The 10,986-nt window shown below is 63.3% G+C and overlaps 2 non-coding genes across 2 annotated transcripts; both read left to right on the top strand.

Annotated features, from left to right (window-relative positions):
* Nucleotides 1-2,946: 2,946 nt before the first annotated feature.
* On the top strand, nucleotides 2,947-3,065 carry LOC131872295 (5S ribosomal RNA). The gene has a single exon (XR_009370458.1). It is a non-coding gene; the product is annotated as a 5S ribosomal RNA (ribosomal RNA).
* Nucleotides 3,066-8,982: 5,917 nt separating this feature from the next.
* On the top strand, nucleotides 8,983-9,101 carry LOC131872307 (5S ribosomal RNA). The gene has a single exon (XR_009370470.1). It is a non-coding gene; the product is annotated as a 5S ribosomal RNA (ribosomal RNA).
* The last annotated feature ends 1,885 nt before the right edge of the window (nucleotides 9,102-10,986 follow it).

Here is a 10,986-nt window from a genome sequence, read left to right as displayed (position 1 = left end):
CTCCAGTAACCCCGCTTCGGAGCGCACCCTGGGCAAACCCAGCCAGGGTGCCCACCCCGGCCAAGGTGCAGGCGAGGTGCGCACCCGGGGCAAACCGGGCTCCGACAACGTGCACGCCGCACCTTGGAGCACACTTCGTAGCGCTCCCGGGTGCGCACCTCAGAGCACACCAAGGTGGGCAGCGAGGTGCGCACCTTTGATGCGCTGCCTTCACTAATTTCCAGAAAAGGCAAAAAAAAGAGGAGATTTTAAAATTTCCGTTTTGAAAGATAGTGAAAAAAACGGAACGCGGGTGCCATCTTGAGCCCGCCCTGGTGCACAGCCCAGGTAAGGTGCCCACCCTGGCAAAGGTGCGCACCCGGGCAATTAACCCTACTTCCGACTTCGTGCGCGCCAGGGTGGCAACCGGGCCTGGGAAGAGCCAATGCGAGAAACCCCACCAAACGCTCCGACAAAAAAAGAGGCGGCGCTCCAATAACCCCGCTTCGGAGCGCAGCCGGGGCAAACCCAGCCAAGGTGCCCACCCCGACGAAGGTGCACGCGAGGTGCGCACCCGGGGCAAACCGGGCTCCGACAACGTGCACGCAGCACCTTGGAGCACACTTCGAAGCACTCCCGGGTGCCCACCGGCGTTGCGCACCGTGGTGGGCAGCGAGGTGCGCACCTTTGATGCGCTGCCTTCACTAATTTCCAGAAAAGGCAAAAAAAAATGAGATTTTAAAATTTCCGTTTTGAAAGATAGTGAAAAAAACGGAACGCGGGTGCCATCTTGAGCCCGCCCTGGTGCGCAGCCCAGGCAAGGCATGCGCACCAAGGTGCCCACCCGCGGTGCACACCCGGGGCAAACCGGGCTCCGACTTCGTGCAGGCCGCACCTTGGAGCACACTTCGGAGCGCTCCTTGGTGCGCACCATGGTGCCCACCAGGGCGCACCCGGGGCAAACCGGGCTCCGACTTCGTGCACGCCGCACCTTGGAGCACACATCGGAGCGCTCCCAGGTTCGCACCAGCGTTGCGCACCTTTGATGCGCTGCCTTCACTAATTTCCAGAAAAGGCAAAAAAAAACGATATTTTAAAATTTCCGTTCTGAAAGATAGTGAAAAAAACGGAACGCGGGTGCCATCTTGAGCCCTTCCTGGTGCGCAGCCCAGGCAAGTTGTGCGCACCAAGGTGCCCACCCTGGCGGAGGTGCGCGCCCGGGGCAAACCGGGCTCCGACTTCGTGCACTGCATGGTGCCCACCAAGGCGCGCAACCCAGCCAAGGTGCCCACCGCAGCGAAGGTGCACGCGAGGTGCGCACCCGAGGTGCACACCCGGGGCAAACCGAGCTCCGACTTCGTGCACGCCGCACCTTGGAGCACACTTCAGAGCGCTCCTTGGTGCGCACCAGGGCGCGCAACCCAGCCAAGGTGCTCACCCCGGCGAAGGTGCACGCGAGGTGCGCACCCGGGGCAAGCCGGGCTCGGACTTCGTGCACGCCGCACCTTGGAGCACACATCGGAGCGCTCCCGGGTTCGCACCAGCATTGCGCACCTTTGATGCGCTGCCTTCACTAATTTCCAGAAAAGGCAAAAAAAAAAAAAAAACGAGATTTTAAAATTTCCGTTTTGAAAGATAGTGAAAAAAACGGAACGCGGGTGCCATCTTGAGCCCGCCCTGGTGTGCAGCCCAGGCAAGTTGTGCGCACCAAGGCACCCACCCTGGCCAAGGTGGGTCACGGGGTGGGTCCTAGGGTGGGTAACGGGGTGGGTACTAAGGTGCGTGCCAAGGTGGGTCATGGGGTGGGTGCCAAGGTGGGCACCAGGGTGGGTGTGCACCAACCCTAGCCAGGGTAGGTCACGGGGTGGTTGTCGGGGTGGGCGTCAAGGAGCCAAGGTGGGTGGCAAGTAGCCAAGTTGCGTGCCAAGGTGGGTGTCGGGGTGGGTGCCAAGGATCCAAGGTGGGTGCCAAGGAACCAAGGTGGGTGTCTGGGTGGGTGCCGAGGTGGGAGCCAGGGTGGGTCCCAAGGTGAGTGCAAAGGTGGGTGCCAGGGTCAAGGTGAGTGCCAATGTGGGTTCCAAGGTGCCAGGGTCAGGGTGAGTGCCAATGTGGGTTCAAAGGTGCTAAGTTGGGTGCGAGGTTGGGTGCGAGGGTGGGTGGGTGCCAAGGTGTGCTAGGTGGAAGCCCGGGTGGGTCGGCATCCCATGGGTGTCGAGTTGGGTGCCTGATGGGTGCTTCTTGTCAAGTTTTAGTCGTCGGGACTCATTTCGAGCCTTAGAGGTCGTTTCTTGTCCGGTTGCCCTGTCTTCGACCTGGGAACCCAATTTTGGTCCTCGGGTCCCATTTTTTTTTGTCTCGCATCCCACTTTTGGCCTGTGGCCTTTTCGGGGTCGATTCTCGTTTTGGGCATCAGAGCATGTTTCTTCTCCTAAAACCCAATATTTGTTTATTAAGTCTCGGAACACATTTTTGTTCTCGTGGACCCATCATGGGTCTTGGAACGCATTTGTGGTCCTTGGGTCCCATTTTGCATCCCGAAACTTGTGTTTTGGTGCTTGATCCCTATTTTGGGTGCCCACCTTGCACCAAGTGCGCACCCGGGGCAAACCGAGCGCCTTGGTGCACCGGGGCAAGATCGAGCGTGCACCCGAGGCGCCCCGAACATGCACCAAGGTGCACTCGGCCCACATGTGAGCGCAGGTCGTTGCGCCCGAGGTGGTGTGTGGGCACCGCGTTGCAGACGGGACACTGCACGCACACGACGCCCCGTCCAGGTGCACGCACGTAGGCCGGGCCGGGTGCACACCCGACGCCCTAGCAAGGTGCGCGCACCCGGGCAGGGCTCACACTTGGCGAACGGGGCGCACTTCGCGAGGGAGGGTGTGCACCTCGACGGGGGTGGGTGGCCGGGGTGGATTCGCACGTGGGTCGCGGTTTGCTAAGTACACACTGCGACAAGCTCATAACGGGTGCGATCATACCAGCGTTAGTGCACCGGATCCCATCAGAACTCCGCAGTTAAGCGCGCTTGGGCCGGAGTAGTACTGGGATGGGTGACCTCCCGGGAAGTCCCGGTGTTGCACCCTTTCTTAGTTTTTCGCCGGGCGTCGCAATGCTATTTGAATAAACCTTTTGCCCGTTTGCGTTCTCGTCGGGGCCGGGCCGGGCCGGGGTGCGCTGCCCGCACTACCGCGCGCGCGGGGGGCGACACCGAGCGCGCACCCGAGGCGCCCCGAGCACACAGGCCACGGTGCAACCCGGGCGTTGTGCGCGCACCCCGGTGCGCCCGAGGTGCTGCGCGCGCACCCAGGTGAAATCGGTGTGCACCTCGGCCAGTGCGCGCTCGGTCGAGTCGCGCACGTTGGCCAAGGTGCACGGTGATGTTTCTTACTCTAAGGTTCCGCACCAGACGCCCGGGACAGGTGAGCGAAGCTGGGCGGGGCCGGGTGCGCGGCCGGGGCAGGTGCACGCAGCTGGAGAGAGCTTTGGAGCACACCAGAGGTGCGCACCTTGGAGCACACTTCGGAGCGCACCAATGATGCGCTCCATTCAAAAGTTTCCTGAAAAGGCAAAAAAAGTTGAGATTATAGAATTTCCCACTTGAGAGATTGTAAAAAAAAAAAATTTAAAATGAAGGAAACGCGGGTGCCAAGGTGTGCGCGCCCGGGTGCGCAGCCCAGCCAAGGTGTGCGCACCAAGGCGCCCACCCTGGCGAAGGTGCACGCAAGGTGCGCACCCGAGGCAAACCGGACAATTAACCCAACTTTCGACTTCGCGCGCACCTGCGCACCTTGGAGCGCACTTCGGAGCGCTCCTTGGTGCGCACCAATCTTGGGCACCTCGGAGTGCACCATGGCGCCCACCAAGGTGCGCACCCGGGGCAAACCGAGCTCCGACTTCGTGCGCACCTTGGAGCGCACGAAAGGTGCGCACCATGGCGCCCACCAAGGTGCGCAGCCCAGCCAAGGCGTGCGCATCAAGGTGCGCACCCTGGCGAAGGTGCGCACCCGGGGCAAACCGAGCTCCGACTTCGTGCGCACCTTGGAGCGCACAAAGGGTGCGCAACCCAGCCAAGGTGTGCGCACCCCGGGCAAACCGAGCTCCGAATCGTGCGCACCTTGGAGCACACTTCGGAGCCCTCCTTGGTGCGCACCGATGTTGCGCACCTCGGAGCGCACCCGGGGAAAACAATGCAATTAACCCGACTTTCGACTTCGTGGGCACCTCGGAGCGCTCTCGGGTTCGCACCTCGGAGCACACCGAGGTGCGCACCTTTGATGCGCTGCCTTCACCAATTTCCAGAAAAGGCAAGAAAACATTGAGAAGGTGTGCGCACCGAGGTGCCCACCCTGGCGAAGGTGCACGCGAGGTGCGCACCCGGGGCAAACCGGGCTCCGACTTCGTGCACGCCATGCTGCGCACCTTGGAGGGCCATGGTGCGCACCTTGGAGCACACTTCGGAGCGCTCAATGGTGCCCAACCCAGCCAAGGTGCCCACCGCGGCGAAGGTGCACGCGAGGTGCGCACCCGGGGCAAACCGGGCTCCGACTTCGTGCACGCCGCACCTTGGAGCACACTTCGGAGCGCTCCTTGGTGCGCACCAGGGCGCGCAACCCAGCCGAGGTGCCCACCCCGGCGAAGGTGCACGCGGGGTGCGCACCCGGGGCAAACCGGGCTCCGACTTCGTGCACGCCATGGTGCCCACCGCGGCGAAGGTGCACGCGAGGTGCGCACCCGGGGCAAACCGGGCTCCGACTTCGTGCACGCCGCACCTTGGAGCACACTTCGGAGCGCTCCTTGGTGCGCACCAGGGCGCGCAACCCAGCCGAGGTGCCCACCCCGGCGAAGGTGCACGCGAGGTGCGCACCCGGGGCAAACCGGGCTCCGACTTCGTGCACGCCATGGTGCCCACCGCGGCGAAGGTGCACGCGAGGTGCGCACCCGGGGCAAACCGGGCTCCGACTTCGTGCACGCCGCACCTTGGAGCACACTTCGGAGCGCTCCTTGGTGCGCACCATGGTGCCCACCAGGGCGCGCAACCCCGCCGAAGGTGCACGCGAGGTGCGCACCCGAGGCAAACCGGGCTCCGACTTCGTGCACGCCGCACCTTGGAGCACACTTCGGAGCGCTCCTTGGTGCGCACCAGGGCGCGCAACCCCGCCGAAGGTGCACGCGAGGTGCGCACCCGGGGCAAACCGGGCTCCGACTTCGTGCACGCCATGGTGCGCACCAGGGTGCCCACCGCGGCGAAGGTGCGCACCCGGGGCAAACCGGGCTCCGACTTCGTGCACGCCGCACCTTGGAGCACACTTCGGAGCGCTCCTTGGTGCGCACCAGGGCGCGCAACCCAGCCGAGGTGCCCACCCCGGCGAAGGTGCACGCGAGGTGCGCACCCGGGGCAAACCGGGCTCCGACTTCGTGCACGCCATGGTGCCCACCGCGGCGAAGGTGCGCACCCGGGGCAAACCGGGCTAGGACTTCGTGCACGCCGCACCTTGGAGCACACTTTGGAGCGCTCCTTGGTGCGCACCATGGTGCCCACCAGGCCGCGCAACCCAGCCAAGGTGTGCGCACCAAGGTGCACGCGAGGTGCGCACCCGGGGCAAACCGGGGTCCGGCTTCGTGCACGCCGCACCTTGGAGCACACATCGGGGCGCTCCCGGGTTCGCACCGGCGTTGCGCACCGTGGTGGGCACCTCGGAGCGCACCGTGGTGGGCACCTCGGAGCACACCAAGGTGGGCAGCGAGGTGCGCACCTTTGATGCGATGCCTTCACTAATTTCCATAAAAGGCAAAAAAAAACGAGATTTTAAAATTTCCGTTTTGAAAGATAGTGAGAAAAAGGGAATGCTGGTGCCATCTTGAGCCCGCCCTGGTGCGCAGCCCAGCCAAGGTGTGCGCACCAAGGTGCCCACCCTGGCGAAGGTGCGCGCCCGGGCAATTAACCCAACTTCCAACTTCGCGCGCGCCAGGGTGGGAGCGCACCCAACAACCGGGCCTGGGAAGAGCCAATGCGAGAAACCCCACCAAACGCTCTGACAAAAAAAGAGGGGGCGCTCCAGTAACCCCGCTTCGGAGCGCACCCTGGGCAAACCCAGCCAGGGTGCCCACCCCGGCCAAGGTGCAGGCGAGGTGCGCACCCGGGGCAAACCGGGCTCCGACAACGTGCACGCCGCACCTTGGAGCACACTTCGTAGCGCTCCCGGGTGCGCACCTCAGAGCACACCAAGGTGGGCAGCGAGGTGCGCACCTTTGATGCGCTGCCTTCACTAATTTCCAGAAAAGGCAAAAAAAAGAGGAGATTTTAAAATTTCCGTTTTGAAAGATAGTGAAAAAAACGGAACGCGGGTGCCATCTTGAGCCCGCCCTGGTGCACAGCCCAGGTAAGGTGCCCACCCTGGCAAAGGTGCGCACCCGGGCAATTAACCCTACTTCCGACTTCGTGCGCGCCAGGGTGGCAACCGGGCCTGGGAAGAGCCAATGCGAGAAACCCCACCAAACGCTCCGACAAAAAAAGAGGCGGCGCTCCAATAACCCCGCTTCGGAGCGCAGCCGGGGCAAACCCAGCCAAGGTGCCCACCCCGACGAAGGTGCACGCGAGGTGCGCACCCGGGGCAAACCGGGCTCCGACAACGTGCACGCAGCACCTTGGAGCACACTTCGAAGCACTCCCGGGTGCCCACCGGCGTTGCGCACCGTGGTGGGCAGCGAGGTGCGCACCTTTGATGCGCTGCCTTCACTAATTTCCAGAAAAGGCAAAAAAAAATGAGATTTTAAAATTTCCGTTTTGAAAGATAGTGAAAAAAACGGAACGCGGGTGCCATCTTGAGCCCGCCCTGGTGCGCAGCCCAGGCAAGGCATGCGCACCAAGGTGCCCACCCGCGGTGCACGCCCGGGGCAAACCGGGCTCCGACTTCGTGCAGGCCGCACCTTGGAGCACACTTCGGAGCGCTCCTTGGTGCGCACCATGGTGCCCACCAGGGCGCACCCGGGGCAAACCGGGCTCCGACTTCGTGCACGCCGCACCTTGGAGCACACATCGGAGCGCTCCCAGGTTCGCACCAGCGTTGCGCACCTTTGATGCGCTGCCTTCACTAATTTCCAGAAAAGGCAAAAAAAAACGATATTTTAAAATTTCCGTTCTGAAAGATAGTGAAAAAAACGGAACGCGGGTGCCATCTTGAGCCCTTCCTGGTGCGCAGCCCAGGCAAGTTGTGCGCACCAAGGTGCCCACCCTGGCGGAGGTGCGCGCCCGGGGCAAACCGGGCTCCGACTTCGTGCACTGCATGGTGCCCACCAAGGCGCGCAACCCAGCCAAGGTGCCCACCGCAGCGAAGGTGCACGCGAGGTGCGCACCCGAGGTGCACACCCGGGGCAAACCGAGCTCCGACTTCGTGCACGCCGCACCTTGGAGCACACTTCAGAGCGCTCCTTGGTGCGCACCAGGGCGCGCAACCCAGCCAAGGTGCTCACCCCGGCGAAGGTGCACGCGAGGTGCGCACCCAGGGCAAGCCGGGCTCGGACTTCGTGCACGCCGCACCTTGGAGCACACATCGGAGCGCTCCCGGGTTCGCACCAGCATTGCGCACCTTTGATGCGCTGCCTTCACTAATTTCCAGAAAAGGCAAAAAAAAAAAAAAAAACGAGATTTTAAAATTTCCGTTTTGAAAGATAGTGAAAAAAACGGAACGCGGGTGCCATCTTGAGCCCGCCCTGGTGTGCAGCCCAGGCAAGTTGTGCGCACCAAGGCACCCACCCTGGCCAAGGTGGGTCACGGGGTGGGTCCTAGGGTGGGTAACGGGGTGGGTACTAAGGTGCGTGCCAAGGTGGGTCATGGGGTGGGTGCCAAGGTGGGCACCAGGGTGGGTGTGCACCAACCCTAGCCAGGGTAGGTCACGGGGTGGTTGTCGGGGTGGGCGTCAAGGAGCCAAGGTGGGTGGCAAGTAGCCAAGTTGCGTGCCAAGGTGGGTGTCGGGGTGGGTGCCAAGGATCCAAGGTGGGTGCCAAGGAACCAAGGTGGGTGTCTGGGTGGGTGCCGAGGTGGGAGCCAGGGTGGGTCCCAAGGTGAGTGCAAAGGTGGGTGCCAGGGTCAAGGTGAGTGCCAATGTGGGTTCCAAGGTGCCAGGGTCAGGGTGAGTGCCAATGTGGGTTCAAAGGTGCTAAGTTGGGTGCGAGGTTGGGTGCGAGGGTGGGTGGGTGCCAAGGTGTGCTAGGTGGAAGCCCGGGTGGGTCGGCATCCCATGGGTGTCGAGTTGGGTGCCTGATGGGTGCTTCTTGTCAAGTTTTAGTCGTCGGGACTCATTTCGAGCCTTAGAGGTCGTTTCTTGTCCGGTTGCCCTGTCTTCGACCTGGGAACCCAATTTTGGTCCTCGGGTCCCATTTTTTTTTGTCTCGCATCCCACTTTTGGCCTGTGGCCTTTTCGGGGTCGATTCTCGTTTTGGGCATCAGAGCATGTTTCTTCTCCTAAAACCCAATATTTGTTTATTAAGTCTCGGAACACATTTTTGTTCTCGTGGACCCATCATGGGTCTTGGAACGCATTTGTGGTCCTTGGGTCCCATTTTGCATCCCGAAACTTGTGTTTTGGTGCTTGATCCCTATTTTGGGTGCCCACCTTGCACCAAGTGCGCACCCGGGGCAAACCGAGCGCCTTGGTGCACCGGGGCAAGATCGAGCGTGCACCCGAGGCGCCCCGAACATGCACCAAGGTGCACTCGGCCCACATGTGAGCGCAGGTCGTTGCGCCCGAGGTGGTGTGTGGGCACCGCGTTGCAGACGGGACACTGCACGCACACGACGCCCCGTCCAGGTGCACGCACGTAGGCCGGGCCGGGTGCACACCCGACGCCCTAGCAAGGTGCGCGCACCCGGGCAGGGCTCACACTTGGCGAACGGGGCGCACTTCGCGAGGGAGGGTGTGCACCTCGACGGGGGTGGGTGGCCGGGGTGGATTCGCACGTGGGTCGCGGTTTGCTAAGTACACACTGCGACAAGCTCATAACGGGTGCGATCATACCAGCGTTAGTGCACCGGATCCCATCAGAACTCCGCAGTTAAGCGCGCTTGGGCCGGAGTAGTACTGGGATGGGTGACCTCCCGGGAAGTCCCGGTGTTGCACCCTTTTTTAGTTTTTCGCCGGGCGTCGCAATGCTATTTGAATAAACCTTTTGCCCGTTTGCGTTCTCGTCGGGGCCGGGCCGGGCCGGGGTGCGCTGCCCGCACTACCGCGCGCGCGGGGGCGACACCGAGCGCGCACCCGAGGCGCCCCGAGCACACAGGCCACGGTGCAACCCGGGCGTTGTGCGCGCACCCCGGTGCGCCCGAGGTGCTGCGCGCGCACCCAGGTGAAATCGGTGTGCACCTCGGCCAGTGCGCGCTCGGTCGAGTCGCGCACGTTGGCCAAGGTGCACGGTGATGTTTCTTACTCTAAGGTTCCGCACCAGACGCCCGGGACAGGTGAGCGAAGCTGGGCGGGGCCGGGTGCGCGGCCGGGGCAGGTGCACGCAGCTGGAGAGAGCTTTGGAGCACACCAGAGGTGCGCACCTTGGAGCACACTTCGGAGCGCACCAATGATGCGCTCCATTCAAAAGTTTCCTGAAAAGGCAAAAAAAGTTGAGATTATAGAATTTCCCACTTGAGAGATTGTAAAAAAAAAAAATTTAAAATGAAGGAAACGCGGGTGCCAAGGTGTGCGCGCCCGGGTGCGCAGCCCAGCCAAGGTGTGCGCACCAAGGCGCCCACCCTGGCGAAGGTGCACGCAAGGTGCGCACCCGAGGCAAACCGGACAATTAACCCAACTTTCGACTTCGCGCGCACCTGCGCACCTTGGAGCGCACTTCGGAGCGCTCCTTGGTGCGCACCAATCTTGGGCACCTCGGAGTGCACCATGGCGCCCACCAAGGTGCGCACCCGGGGCAAACCGAGCTCCGACTTCGTGCGCACCTTGGAGCGCACGAAAGGTGCGCACCATGGCGCCCACCAAGGTGCGCAGCCCAGCCAAGGCGTGCGCATCAAGGTGCGCACCCTGGCGAAGGTGCGCACCCGGGGCAAACCGAGCTCCGACTTCGTGCGCACCTTGGAGCGCACAAAGGGTGCGCAACCCAGCCAAGGTGTGCGCACCCCGGGCAAACCGAGCTCTGAATCGTGCGCACCTTGGAGCACACTTCGGAGCCCTCCTTGGTGCGCACCGATGTTGCGCACCTCGGAGCGCACCCGGGGAAAACAATGCAATTAACCCGACTTTCGACTTCGTGGGCACCTCGGAGCGCTCTCGGGTTCGCACCTCGGAGCACACCGAGGTGCGCACCTTTGATGCGCTGCCTTCACCAATTTCCAGAAAAGGCAAGAAAACATTGAGAAGGTGTGCGCACCGAGGTGCCCACCCTGGCGAAGGTGCACGCGAGGTGCGCACCCGGGGCAAACCGGGCTCCGACTTCGTGCACGCCATGCTGCGCACCTTGGAGGGCCATGGTGCGCACCTTGGAGCACACTTCGGAGCGCTCAATGGTGCCCAACCCAGCCAAGGTGCCCACCGCGGCGAAGGTGCACGCGAGGTGCGCACCCGGGGCAAACCGGGCTCCGACTTCGTGCACGCCGCACCTTGGAGCACACTTCGGAGCGCTCCTTGGTGCGCACCAGGGCGCGCAACCCAGCCGAGGTGCCCACCCCGGCGAAGGTGCACGCGGGGTGCGCACCCGGGGCAAACCGGGCTCCGACTTCGTGCACGCCATGGTGCCCACCGCGCCAAGGTGCACGCGAGGTGCGCACCCGGGGCAAACCGGGCTCCGACTTCGTGCACGCCGCACCTTGGAGCACACTTCGGAGCGCTCCTTGGTGCGCACCAGGGCGCGCAACCCAGCCGAGGTGCCCACCCCGGCGAAGGTGCACGCGAGGTGCGCACCCGGGGCAAACCGGGCTCCGACTTCGTGCACGCCATGGTGCCCACCGCGGCGAAGGTGCACGCGAGGTGCGCACCCGGGGCAAACCGGGCTCCGACTTCGTGCACG

Source organism: Cryptomeria japonica, unplaced genomic scaffold, assembly GCF_030272615.1.
Source record: "Cryptomeria japonica unplaced genomic scaffold, Sugi_1.0 HiC_scaffold_552, whole genome shotgun sequence".
In the NCBI taxonomy this organism is placed as follows: domain Eukaryota; kingdom Viridiplantae; phylum Streptophyta; class Pinopsida; order Cupressales; family Cupressaceae; genus Cryptomeria; species Cryptomeria japonica.
Note: the sequence above shows the minus strand (reverse complement) of the source record. Positions and strands in the feature narration are given on the sequence as shown.